The sequence below is a fragment of the Microtus pennsylvanicus genome, chromosome X (genome assembly GCF_037038515.1).
Source record: "Microtus pennsylvanicus isolate mMicPen1 chromosome X, mMicPen1.hap1, whole genome shotgun sequence".
NCBI classification, from domain to species: Eukaryota; Metazoa; Chordata; class Mammalia; order Rodentia; family Cricetidae; genus Microtus; species Microtus pennsylvanicus.
Window position 1 is genome coordinate 42,341,148 of NC_134601.1, and position 14,588 is coordinate 42,355,735.

At 43.0% G+C, this 14,588-nt stretch overlaps 1 protein-coding gene and 1 pseudogene across 6 annotated transcripts in view; one reads left to right on the forward strand and one right to left on the reverse strand.

Annotated features, from left to right (window-relative positions):
• Window positions 1-14,588, reverse strand: part of Tmem164 (transmembrane protein 164) — a 219,783-nt gene that overhangs the window by 116,834 nt on the left and 88,361 nt on the right. The window lies entirely within an intron of this gene.
• On the forward strand, window positions 9,601-10,484 carry LOC142840889 (POU domain, class 5, transcription factor 1-like; annotated as a pseudogene).

Genomic DNA, 14,588 nt, shown 5'->3' on the forward strand with positions numbered 1-14,588 from the left:
TCTCTCCCCCATCCCTAGATGCCAAGCTGTGAGGAAGCTCTTACACCACCAGTCATAATGCTCTGTCTTGCCAGAGACCTGAAAGCAAAAGTCAGACAATCATGAGCATTCAAACTTCTGAACTATTGAGCCACAATAAATACTTGCTTTTTATAAGATGATTGTCTCAGGTCCATCATCTCTGTGACAGAAACCCAACACAGATGATGTGGGATGCCCCTCTGTATGTTGTGAAAATCTTTTATTACCATTGGTTAATAAAGAAGTTGCTTTGGCCTATGGCAGGGCAGAATGTAGGTAGGCAGGAAAGTCAAACTGAATACAGAGAGAAAGAAAGCAGAGTTGAGGGAGATGCCAGCAGCTGCAGGAGAAGCAAGATGTGACATGGTAAAATATAGACTAACAGTAATGGGTTAATTTAAGTTGTAAGAGCTAGTTAGTAATAAGCCTGAGCTAACAGGCCAAACAGTTTCTAATTACTATTAAGCCTTAGAATGGTTATTTGGGAACTTGTGGGCGGGAAGGAAATTTCCAGTTACACACAAACATTAACACAAGGTTGGTGTCCTTGAAAGAGCCTTAAAGACTAGTTTATACTGAACAGACTTCTTTCTTGCACTGTGAGAAGTCACCGCCAGCAAGCCAGAGAAACCCTTTAGCATGTTGTCACTCAAAAAGCACATCTCCACATTTCCAGAACTAGAATTTTTCTTTGTTTGTTTGACCATCCTGTCAACTGCATTTTGTTATGAAAGCCTAAGCTGATTCATACATCCCTTCTAAGCGTGGTAGTCATATCACAGTTATTTGTTGAGATCAACTATATGCCAGTTCTGAAGTGGCATTTTATTTCACCTTATGTGCCTCATTACAATATAGTACTACAATATTTCACAGAAGCTATCTGCTTGGAATAGTTATTTACATATGCTTACACTCTCAGGTTTTAAAACAAGATCTTCGTATGTAGCCCAGGGTAGCCTCAACCTCATAGTTCTCCTGCCCCTGTCTCCAAAGTACTGAGATTACAGGTGTACACAACTGCCTCACACAGAATTCCATATTTTAATCTGAACACAGCTTGCTCAGATCTCTGAATCATCATAATAGCTGCCTTTTAAAGAACTGATATTTTCTCACTTATTTCAAATTCAGCAATGACTAGCTTTCCCCATATTAAGCAACATTATGCGCAGTTCACTAACAATGTTTGTTAAAGAAGGAATCTCTCTGTGTGATAAGGACATCTACAAACACTGCACGCAAGTTACTTAACGAGATGAAAGACAGCATGGCTTCCCTGTAAGGTTAGGAATGCATATAAAGGTGTCTGCTTCTGCTACTTATGTTTAACACTGTTCTAGAAGGATCCAGCTACAACCACTGAGCAAGGAAAATAAGAAAATGCTTCCTGATTGTAAAGGAAGAAGCAGAGTATTTCCATTCACAGGTGACATGATTTTGTCATAGAAAATCCTCAGAAGCCCATATATAAAGTATTAGAGGCAATAACTAAATCTTAAAAGGTGAGGGGATACAAAATCAGCATGAAGATTGAGGTGCATTTATACAGAGTAGCAGTAAACAATCTAAAAGGTCAGAATTCCACTTAGGAGCTGGCGGTGGTGGCGCACACCTTTAATCCCAGCACTAGGGAGGCAGAGGCAGGCGGATCTCTGGGAGTTCAAGGCCAGCCTGGCCTACAAGAGCTAGTTCCAGGACAGGAACCAAAAGCTACGAAGGAACCCTGTCTCGAAAAATCAAAAAAAAAAAAAAGAATTCCACTTAGGAGCTGAGTGGTGGTAGCACATGCCTTTAATCCCAGTACTCAGGAGGCAGAGGCAGGTGGATCTCTGTGAGTTGGAGGCCAGCCTGGTCTACAAGAGCTAGCTCCAGGACAGCAAGAACTATATAGAAAAATACTGTCTTAAGAAAACAAACAAAAGAATAAAATACATAGGAACAAATTTAACAAAAGAAACATACATCCTATACATATACCCTACACATCTCATTTAAACTAGGTATCACTGAAAGCTAAAGAATAGAATGCTTAGATACCTTGTGTTTATGGATTAGGAGATTTAATATTCTTAAGGTGCACAAGCTTAGGGGGAGAGGGTGGATCTGGTTGTGCACCATGAGAATGATTATCACTGAGCTATACCCCCAGTTCCCTGCTGTAGCTTCTTACATAAAACGTACCTAAAAAAAAAAAAAGATGCACAAGCTTCTAAAATGAATCTACATTCAATGCAATCTCTATCAAATTCTCTATTGACTGCTTCACAAGAATTCTATGGTAAACCAAGGGTCTCAGAAAAACTAAAACCATCCTGAAAACCGTTTATGTCTCAGCTTTCAAACTTTCCATCACCAGGCATGGTGGTGTGAATCTATAATCCAAGCACTTGGGAGGGTAAAGAGAACCAAAATTCTGGGCCAGCTTGGGCTATGCAGAGAGATTCTATCTAAAAACAAAACAATATCAAGCCTCCTCTCATGAGACAGTGAGTGACACAGTACAGTGCATTTATATCAGGCAAGACAAAGATAAACAGGATAGAACTGACGATTCCAAAATAAACCTGATATTTATTTTTGGCTGACTTTTGACATAGATGGCAGTGTGAAAGCAGTCATTTCAGCAAATGGCACAAAGAAAACTGGATGCTCATATATTAAAAAAATGACTTTAGACTGCTGACCCACACCATATTCAAAAATTCACTCAAACACGATCATAGATCCAAAGTAAGAACTGACCTTATGAGGCTCTTACGTGTCCTCTCTTCAGCATCTTAGCCAATAATACATTTCATGTTATACCAAAAAGTAAAAGCAACCAAATTGAAAGGCGATATATTAGAATTTTTTTTTAAAATTTAAATGTATATTTATTTCACAGGACAGCCAAATCAAAGGCAATTAGAGTTTCTTGAAATTAAAAAAAATGTTTAGTTAAAAGGACATAATCAAAAAAATGCAAAGATACCAGATGTGACAGCGAACACCTGTAATCCTAGCACTTGGGAAATGGAGATGAAGGCAAGAGGATTCGTTCAATGTCATCCTTGTCTACATGGCAAATTCAAGGCTAACCTGGGATATATAAGATCTTTTCTCAAAAATCAGAAACAAAACAAGCAAAAAGAAAATGAAAAAAACAGCCAATAGAAGAGAAAATTTTTTCTAATCATATGTCTGACTATGGGTCTAATATTTAGAGAATTCTTAAAACTGAATAATAAAAAACAACTCAATGAAAAATGAAAAAAAAATTGAAAATAACCCCCCAAAGGTATAAAAATGGCTAGCAAGTGCATGGAAAGGCATTCAACATCATTTAGTTTACCAGGGGAATCAAAACCACAATAATATTCCACATTTGAGGCTCTAATGAAACAGACAGAAGAGTGCAAGGATGTGAAGAATTTAAAAATGATTCATTGTTGGTGAGGCTATGAACTGGTACAAAATAGTCTGGCAGGTTCCTCCGAGTCCTAGACAGAGTTATTTTATGATGAAGCAATCTACCTTCAAGGTACACACCTAAATGGACATCTATTATTAAACAAGTGTGCACAGCACATCAGCCATACCCGCCCAAAAAAGAAACAATATCAATGCCTGATTAGCTAAATAAAACATCACACAGATATTATATGCTCACAAACATGACATATTAATCCATGCTGTTAGTATGAATGAACCTTGAAAGCATGATCAATGAAAATACACCAAGCCTGGCCATGGTGGTGTACACCTTTAATCCCAGCACTCAGTAGGCAGAGGCAGGTGGATCTCTGTGAGTTTGAGGCCAGCCTGGTCTACAGAGCTAGTTCCAAGACAACCGGGGCTACACAGAGAAACCCTGTCTTGAAAAATAATAAAAAAAAGGATGCATTTGTTGTATGTAAGTTGAACCTCAATTAATTCCATGCTCCAAGAATATTACTGAATGATGGCAGAAGGCCAAGGAGTCCTTTCCATAGTACTTTTGACTTTCCAAAGCTCTTATCTACCCTCTTTTTCTTAGTATTTTTCGCTCCATGCCGTATTTAGGAGGTACAGAGAATGAATATCACCAATCCTACTTGGCTATCTGATGCTAGATGAGGTGAACTGAACCGTTCCAAAGACCTCAGGTCCAGCTGGAGACAAACTGGGACTAGAGCAGCCCAGCCGCCCTGGCTGCTCAGTGGGATGGCCAGCGGTCCTTTGTGTTCAGTGGTGTGCTGCTTTGCTTTCTCTCATGCATCCTAAGCTGACTCTGATGCAGCTCTGGATGACTACAAACTTCTGATCCTCAGCGCCAGGATTAAGGGCTTGTGTCACATTTTGCTGTTGCTTGTTTTTTGTTTGTTTGGGTTTTTTTTGTTGTTGTTGTTTTGCTTTCATTTTAGTGAAGTGCTGGAGTGCAAAGCCAGGACTTCATGCATACAAGGCAAGTACTCATCCTACTGAGCTACATCCCGACTTCTCCACTGGTACATTTTGGAAGGAGCATTGGGAATCTGAACTGTGCAGTCAGGGTTGACAATCAACAATCTACAGACTGGGAAGAAAGAAGTAACTTTGTAAATAAGACCTCTGACACAGGAAGAAGCACCTCTTAGCTGGGTATGGCAGTATATGGCCATTATTCCCACACTTGAGAAGTGTGTCAGGAGATCTGGAGTTCAAGGTCATCTGTGGTTACATAGTGAGTTTGAGACCAAGCAAGGACACATAAGACCCTGCACCACCCTTAAAAGATCAACATTTAGAACAGTAGCTCCAGGTGAACAAAAAGATAATCAGGAGGAGATGGAGGAGGGTCATCTGTCTACTGGTTAATAAAGAAACTTCCTTAGCCCTTTAATAGGACAGAAAATTAGGTAGGCGGAGTAGACAGAACTGAATGCTGGGAGAAAGAAGCCGAGTCAGTCAGTCGCCATGATTCTCTGACCCCAGACGGATGTAGGCTAGAATCCTTCCTGGTAAGCTACCACTTTGTGGTGCTACACAGATTATTAGAAATGGGTTAATCAAGATGTGAGAGTTAGCCAGTAAGAGGCTAGAGCTAATGGGCCAGGCAGTGCTTAAAAGAATACAATTTCCGTGTAATTATTTCGAATAAAGCTAGCCGGGTGGCGGGACGCAGCCCCACCGCTCCTACTATAAGGAGGACTGTGTCCTACAGAGCTAAGGCAAGCCACTAGGAGCTCAGAAAGCAAATAGGCTGACATGCGATTCCAACCATGCCAGTCCCTGAATAGTTTCTCAACCTCTGGCTTGGGACTTCTGACCTACCCAATAGGTCTGTCTATTTTGTTTTAGAGAAAGGAGAAGAGAGAGGAAGGTAGTAAAGAAGAGAGATAGGGGGTAGGAGCAGGAGTGGGCCTAATTTACCTGTCAGAAGGGAAGGAAAGGGGGAGGGCTGGCTGGTTTCCCAACCAAACAGACTGCCCCTAAAAAGAACTCAAAAAATACAAGTAGTGTTCATCAGCGCAAACAAGGATCCCTGCCAGGGAATTTTAATCTCACTCAGCAAGGCTAATTCAGAAACAAAGCCCCCTTCATGACCCTGAGTAAGCCAGGGAGCTGAGGCCAAAATGCTGCAGAATAACGTTAAAAACAGCACACCACAGGAGGCCTCCTCAGAATTATTGAGATAATATTAGCAGTAGTAGTGGCCCCTCCCAAAGGGGTGCTTCTCCACAGCTTCCTGTGGGGCAGGCCCAGCTAACTATGAGCCTCCTGGAGCACAGGCACAACAGAACTTACAGATAAACTAATGAGGACCACAAGGACCCCCACTACTTTAAGCAAGGTCATGTGGCTGTAACCACAGGAACTGACTAGAAAGCCACAGGCAGGCTGGCTCCACACAGGGCACTTGTGATGTCGACAGAGGGGGGAAAGGGCCCTTCTAGAACACGAATGACCAACATTGGCCGTCATTATTGCCCCATAATTTCAGCTTGATTTGAGTATTTTTCTGAATTTTCCTTTTCTCTGCACTGTACATATATTAATTTTATCAAAAAATCATACATTCAAAAATCATATATCCAAGCCAAGTGGTCCAGCCTATAATCCTAACTACTTAGAAGGGTTCAAAATTCAAACCTACCTCGACTACTAAGTGAAATGGCATTATAAAATAAAATGTAGAAAAACTAACAAAGAAAACAAGCCCCAGGATGGAGCTCAAAGGTTCATTGCCTATGATGAATGATGTCTGCGCTTGCCCAGTATGAATAAAGCTTAGTCTCTAATATAGCCACATATATAGTACACACACACACACACACACACACACACACACATACTAGACAAGAGCCTCTTGCACTCGTTGTTTGTAATCTACAGGGAGAACCATCTACGCAATGATAATGACCTTTCTGTTTTACTATCTTGCATGCATTTTCAGTAATAACTTTGTCTTTTGTTATAATCACAGAAATAAAAAGGATTGTAAGTGGCTGGAAAAAAGTAACTCACCTAGAAAAGATCTCTACCATCTTTCTTTCTTCAAACCCAAGATCCCAAAACACATGAAAGGGACCTCAGGACATTCTCTTGATATGATGGAAGATTTGATAGTGAGTCTTTTAATCTTTTTTAAAATTTTTTCTTGACTATTTGAGAATTTCATGCACACTTAAGATCATATCTACCCACAATTTCCCCTGTCCATCCCCACTATGCTTCTACCAACATGTTACCTCCCAATCTCAAGTCTTCTTTTTGTATTGGGGGTAAAATCTAGGACCTCCCACATGTTAACCAAGCATTCCAGCACTGAATTAGAACCCTTTTTAATTTTTATTTGGACACAGGTCTCACTAAATTGCTCAGAGTAGCCTAGGACTCAAGATAAAGCCCAAACTGGCCTTGAACTTGTGGCTCTCCTGTCTCAGCATCATACAGACCTGCGTTTCTAGGCCTTAAATATTCAATTATTCTTCTCTGTGGTATCTATAAAGTTCTGAACATGAGGCCCTGCAAGGCCTAGGCAGAAAGCAAGAGACACTGTCCACCCTCACACAGAGAGAATACTTATGATGTATGATCCAGTCCAATCATCAAGCATGGAGAAGAAGTGTGTGTGTGTGTGTGTGTGTGTGTGTGTGTGTGTGTGTGTGTGTGTGTGTGTGTATCTAATGAGATTATTGACTGTCTAGTTTTAGGTTATAGGAAAAATACATTGAAATAATGTTTACAACAAAATCTCAACTGCGGAAGAAACTTAATCTCAAATAATCCAGCAATCTAAGAACTATGAAAATCTTTATCTGCAGGTATGAGCAAGAGCGAAGTATGAAAAGACAGACACATAAGTCCTCAGTACAACTTATTCCTCGGGTGATAACACTAAAGGTTGGTAGCAGAAAACAACTCCCCCTTTTTTATTTTCTTCTGACTAGTTTTTTTAGTAATCATTACTATACTTATAACCCAAATATGAGGGTAGAATTTAGTTAACCGTGGGAGCCTCAAACCCTTTTCAACAGACCCCACGGCTCCGACACACTGCATTTATCTGATTGAATACACATTATCCTTTGTAGAAAGCTAAGGAACAATTTTGCCTCAGTCAATGCTTCAGCAATTTAAGGCCTCTTTTGAAATCAAGCTTTTGATGCTTTAAGTACCCTCAAGAAACAGAAAAGATAGTCTGTCCTCAGCTCAAATCGAAAATCCAAAGTATAACTTTTAAAAGCAGCTCCATTTTATCAGTCACACAAATAACTCTTCCAGGTCAATTAGCACGTTTCAATGTGCCAATTAGCAGAGAGTGAGATTCTCAAGCCTATTTGCACTGCTGACAGCAAAGCTGTTCCGGCAACACACATGGGGACAAGGTGTGCCAGCAGCAAAGCTGCATCCCCAGAACACTGTGACAATGTTTCTGAAGTTCTGTTGAGGCTGAGAGTCGGGAGAACTTCAAAGAACCACTGGAAAGAGGAGGACTGGGAAAGGGGGGAGGGGTGGGAAAGGGAATAAATCTAATAGCTCCACAAAGACAGATACACAATACAGGGCAATTTGGATAATGAGATAAACATATACTAGAGGCTTCAGGCCTTGGAGAAGAAAGGAGCTGGATGAAAAGGATCATTATCACTCTCCTTACAATCCTAGTAGAAGACAGAAGTCTGCAAATGCAGGCACAGGCCATGCTAGCTTCTTCCATCTGGCAAAGGGCCGATACAATGTCTTAAGCTTGTTTTCTATGCCTGCTCTCTGCTGCTCAGAACACCTCACACAAAGAAGGAAGTGTCATGGGAGTTAGCAGACAAAAGGAACAGGCAGAGGGCTAAGGATGCCACGTGGGCCCAGTCCCTCTTTTCAGGGCCAGATTACCAGCGTTGGAGGTAGCTGGTAATCACATCTCTAGTCAACTTCCATGGCCATCCTCCATGGATGCCACTTTTGGGTTGCTTGGCCTTACCAGAAGGTAATTTAGTTAGGTGTCTTAGTTAGGGTTTCTATTGCTGTGAAGAGACACCATGACCATGGCAACTCTTATAGGAACACATTTAGATAGTGTGGCTTCCCTTACAGTTCAGAGGTTTCAGTCTATTATCATCAAGGTGGAACATGGTGGCATGCAGCCAGACATGGTGCTGAAACAGTAGCTGAGAGTCCTATATCTTGCAGGCAACAGGAAATGGTCTCCAACACGGGGTGGTATCTTGAGCATATATGAGGCCTCAAAGCCTGCCTCTACAAGGACACATTTCCTCCAACAAGACTACACCTACTCCACAAGGCCAAACCTAATAGTGCTACTCCCTTTGGGGACTATTTTCTTTCAAACCAGCACACCATGCTTACATAATAATTTCTTTGCAAAGACATAGGTACAGATGTGGAAACCAGCATCACTGTAAAGACAAAAGGCTCATGACGATAACAAGGGATACACAAAGTTCACAGCACCTCTCTTTCCCAAACTATGGTCTATGTGGGCAGAAGAACATAATTTTGGATCCATAAATGGGTAGGAAAGAGGAGAAAGAAGGGAGGTGGTGGTCCATGTCCCTCCTGATACTGTATACCAAATTATGTGCTTGGGGCCTAGGGCTCATTGGTAGAGGACTTGCCTAGCATGTTCATACCTCTGGGTTTGACCCCTAGCACTATATACACAAAGAAGAATATCTGTGCATCTATCTGGGAAGAGGCTCTACAGTTTCTTCCAGCTACTCAGCAAGCCCTATGATCCAATTATTAAAGCTAAAAGGAAACTAGAAAGCATTGCTTACACCTCATCTCAGAAGCTAGCATACACACTCAACTATAAAACCTTGGTCACAGAATAGATGTGGCCATTGGGCCTGGGTTCTAGGCATGCCTCCTCCTTCAGCAAGTCACTTAACCTCAGAAATCTCCCTGCCATGGCAGTCCATAAGAGAACCCTCCTTCCACCAGATCCATGAAATGGGGTGCCCACCTTCTCCATGGTCAGATATCTGGCTTCAAAACTGTCCCTCTCACACGCACCAGGGATGGGAGTCAGGGTAGGTGGACCCTCAGACCTGGAAGGTTCCAAGGTTGTCTGATTGAGCCCAAAATCAGACCAGGGGTTTGGCCAAGCTTGGAAAAATGGGAATCTCCCCATGTCCCCCAGTGTATGAATTCTGCAGAGGATTGACATTCTGTGGGCCTCAGGTTGGAGTGGGACTAATGCCCCAAGTTAGCCTGAAGACCTTGCAGCCTGAGGCAGGCAGGCAACTTGGAGGGGGCTTCTCTGAGTCCTATACTATCTGTTCACCCCAGTGCCATGAAGGTAGAGAAGGAGCGAGTAGAGGCCAAATCCCAAGAAGTCCCAGGACATGAAAGTCCTGCAGAAAGAACTAGAACAGCTTGCCAAGCTGCTAAAGTGGAAGAGGATGACCTTGGGGTATACCCAGGCTGACGTGGGGCTCACCTGGGCATTCTCTTTGGGGAAAGGTTCAGCCAGATGGCCACCTGCCAAGTTGAGTCCCTGCAGCTAGTTTCAGGAACAAGTGTAAGATATGGGCCCTGCTTGAGAGACATGGGGGAGGAAGCCAACACCAATGAGAACCTTCAGGAGGTGTACAAACTGGAGACCCTGATGTAGGCCCATCACAGAAACTGGAGCACCGAGGACCACATAAAGAAGAACCTGGAGAACATGTTCCTGTATTCCCCAAACTCACCCTGCAGAGGACCAGTGGCATCGCCAAGCAGCTTAGACTAGAGAAAATTACAGTCTGCGTGTGCTTCTGTAATTGGCAGGGGAGCAGTCAAGCATTGACTATTCCAACGAGAAGAGTATGAGGCTTCAGATCTCCCTTCCCAGGGAGGCCTCAATCCTTTCTTCTGTCCCCGGGGCCCAGTTTTGGTGCTCCAGGAACGGGGACACCCACTTCACCATGCTCTACTCTGAGATCCCTTTCCCCAAGAATGAAGCCTTTTCATCTACTCCTTTCACTAACCTAGGCTCTCTGATACATTCAAACTGAAGCATTAGCCCTGCCCAGGGATGCGGGAAGCAGAGGGAAACGGAAGAGGTAGATCAAGAGAACCTGGAGCCTTTACCACCACAGTTTGGGGATTAATAAGTTCTTCAGTTACTGAGGAGGGATTGGAGGCACAAAAGGGCAGGGGGACAGGAAGTGTTGGGGGGTAGTTGAAGGGAAGAGAAAGTTCAGTGATACCAATGATCATGAGTCAATCATTCATCATTTTGTTCTTAAATAAAGAAGCATGGGATAGCAAGAAGAGAGAGAGAGATGGAGGGAGTAGAGAGTGAGGAAAGGAAGATAAGATAAAATCACACAAGCTCTGGGTACTTGACTAATCTAACCAGTGGTTCATGATGAACTTCCTCTGCTTGCCTTCAAGAAGCAAAAGGACACAGCGCTGCAAACTGCCTTGAAGATGCTTCGTCTCAGGCTAGATCCTAGCTATAAGGGGCACTTATTTTCTTGGAACTTGGTCCATTGAAATAGAGGTCCTTCCTCTAGGGTGTTAGCTTTAAAGATGGAGAAACCCATAGGACTGAAGTTGGAGCATTTTCTAGATCTGAAGACCCTGCTGGCAATTAGCCACAGGGCAGAAGAGTTCCCACAGAAAGTCACTGATGACCTCAAATCCTTCAGCTGACCGTGGTGACCTCTTCCACCTCCCTCTCACCCTGTCTTCGTGCATGCAAGTGTCCGCATGTCATAGGATGGGCACACCACTAATTAGTCCTTTTTCTTGCTTCTTCATCATTGCTAATGAGGAAAAAAAGATTAAGAAGACAAAGGGCCAAGAAGAAAAGGCAAAAGAGAAGTCAAAGCTGCTATTCCTGCCTAATTGAACCATCATCAGGTCTAAGCAAGAAGGGCCAGCCTCCCTGTTTCTCATTTGAAGACTATCTAACTCGACCACTGCAAAGTCAGCTGCCCTAAAGGCCAAAGTTGCTCAAGAGGAGCCCTGACTATATGAAAGAGCCAGGTCAATACCAATTTCACGGACAAATGCAGAAGGAGACATGAGCTTTGGTCAGCTTTATTTTAGAATGGGGGAGGGTAAAGATTTACTAGGGTGACTGGACTCATGTCTTAAGAAATTTCAGTGACAGACAAAGTAATAAACATTCTTGGTAAGCTAGTTGATTCTACCTTGACATTTATTTAGAAAGCATTGTGTACTGTAGTAGCTGATCCAAGCCATGACAAAGGAAAGAAAAGAAAAGAGATTGGGGGGGGGGGGCAAAGAGAGAAAAGGAGGAAGAGGAGAAGGGAAAAGGGATGGAAGAAAGAAGCCAGGGATAGAAAAAAACATCAAGGGGGGCAGAGATGAAACAAGGTTATTTGTGTAAGACAGTCCAGTCATCATGGATCGAAGGTCCTCTGCAACCCCCCATTTATATGTCAAAATCCTAACCTCGTATCTCAGAATGTGAGTATATTTGGAGACAGGAATTTAAAGAAGAGATTAAGGTAAAAGTAAGCTATTAGAATGTGTTCTGATCCAATGTGATAGACGTCTTCATGAGTAATTAACCACACCAAGAAATCATGAGACTAAACATGATGGCTGCTACTTTCAAGCCCAAGAAAGAGGCCTAAAGAAGCCAATCCCTCTGGCATGTTGACCTTGAAGATGATAACTGAACACAGCCTCAGAAGCTGAAAAGATTAACTAAATCCACTCATGCAAAACAGTTACAGCAGCACCTGGCATAAAACAGGCCCTCAAGAAGTGGCAGCTGAGGTTGCTGCCACCGTAGCGACTGATAACAAGCTGAGGACAACATCAGGAGACCTGGTGAGACACCCAATTGCAGTTAACAAGACTGTCTCAATGAACACCTTGCCACCAGCATCCTAGATGCCCTCAGGTGTGTTACCAAGCCCCCTGGGACTTCCATTCTCCTCATTTCTCAATGGTAGTCTGAACTTCTGCCTGGCACTCAGGATTCTACAAGGTTTTCACTGGGAACAGAAAGGCAAGTGGCCCAAGCTGTTTAGCAAGAGTTTTTTGGGGGGAGGGGCACCTTCAAACTCAGAATCACTGGCTTCATTAGTCCAGGGAATGATTTTCTGAGGTACCTTCACCCCCTGTACTAGGCCTGGTAGCTGAGAGAGCTGAGGAATAGAAAGACAGCAGCTCTTGTGTCACCTGGCCTCTCCTGGAAGCTGGACTCAGGTGAGGAGGGAGACGGGAGACGGCACAAGAGAGCAGTAGGCACTTTCCTAACTAAGCCTTAGATGTTCCTACCACAGGCAGACAGCAACTTCTGCTCCACATCCCTGGGCCACAGCAGGTTAAGAGCAATGGGGTACAAAGTCAGAAAGTACAAGTTTATTCTGTTAATGTGGGTTATCTATGCCATTCTGTGATACATTATGCCCTCTGTTCTGAGGACCAAGGGAGAGGTATTTTACGGTGGTTGTTTGTTTGGTACTGGGGAAAGAATCCAGGGTCTTGTATACCAGAAGTATATGTTCTCCCATGGAGTCCCAAGGCATGAATTCGGATTCTACAATTTAGCAGGCCAATTCAGGAAAATTATATTATGCGGAACAAAGAATTGAGAGCAAACGTGCCTCTGATGCAACCTGTTCCTGCCCATGCCATCTCATAAGAGAACACTGATCAGAATGAACCCTGCGTATTAAATGAGGAACAACATTGCCTGCCATTTTTCATTTCACATCACCCCAAATGGTCCACATAAAAGGTGCTTAAGGGGCTCCTTGCGGGAAAGGATCTAAGTCATCTAGGGTACCATCTCAGTAGATTCAGAAACAGGGAATCTGCGGTGGGGCCTGAAGCCCCACATTTCTAATAAGCAACACCCAGTTGATGCTTAATTTCAGGCCACACTTCAAATTATACACTTAGAGTAACTGAATTAGAAGTTCCTAACACATGGGTTCTCTGGGAACAGTCTGAGGAGCCCTGCTTTGATATCACTTGGGGGTCTGTTTGCTACTGTCCCGCCAACCAGTTTCTCTGCCTGTGGGACCCCGTGAGCCTCCTTATTTGCTTGTTTCTTTGTTTCATAGTGCAAGGGGTGGGAACCAGGCCCTTGAATAGACTAGGCAGACCTTCTAGCACTGAGCTAAAGCCATAACCACAGCTAATAATCTGATGAGTCTGGAGCCTAGTGAGAAGGTTCAAAATTCATTGCTTTATATGAACTTTGACTTTTAATTCCTACTGCTATGTGATATAAATCTAGACCAGCACAATTTACAGTACCGAGAAGCATCTCTGAAGTGAAGATGATTACATGATGTAGAAGGAACAGCGTGCAGTTTGACATTAGGACTGAGAGACTCAGACTCTGGTCTTAACTGTCACAATTCAGGTGACATCCTGAGTATCAGTTTCTTCCTCTATGAAGCAAGAGGCTGTAATAGCTGTCCTATGTACCTACCTCAAAAACAGCCTAGCATAGCAAAAGACTTTGTAAGCTATGAAATTCTATCCACAAGTGGAATTTCCATTTCAAGGGTAACGCTATAATGTTCATCAGAAAGGCAAACTTAAGTCGTGAAAGCAAAAAGCTATATTAGTCATGTTTAAAAATAATCGTCCCCTGGACTTTCAATGAGTGTCTCACTAACTTCAGGAGCACCACATGTAGGAGTCTAGACAGTATACTATTCCCCCAGCCTTTTAGCTCCTCCATCTCCTGAAGGGGGAGGTGGAGGAAGCGATCCATTCTGCCCTGTGGCTTTGAGTGGATGGATAAGAAATCTGCTTGCTGCGAGGGTCTCCAGTAAAACAGACAAGTTTTGAGGCTCCCTGGCATGTTAGTCTACATCATTGCACCTCTTAAAACATCTACAAGTCTCAGCCTAAGGGTGAAGACTTAGACCCATTTACTTCCATAGAACCTCTCCAATTTCTATATAAAATTTTGGTTTCTCTACTTCTGATCTAAACCCATGCTGTAGCGCAAGTCTAACACAGTACTCCTGCTCCACGAAGCCTCCATTAACTATAGACACAACTGTGGCAAACATCAACAGATATTCACAACTTCAAATCATGTGGCCATAAGGGCAAAGATTTAGGAGAAACAATGGGTAGCAAAGAAGTTCTCCTGACTCAGATGTTGCTGA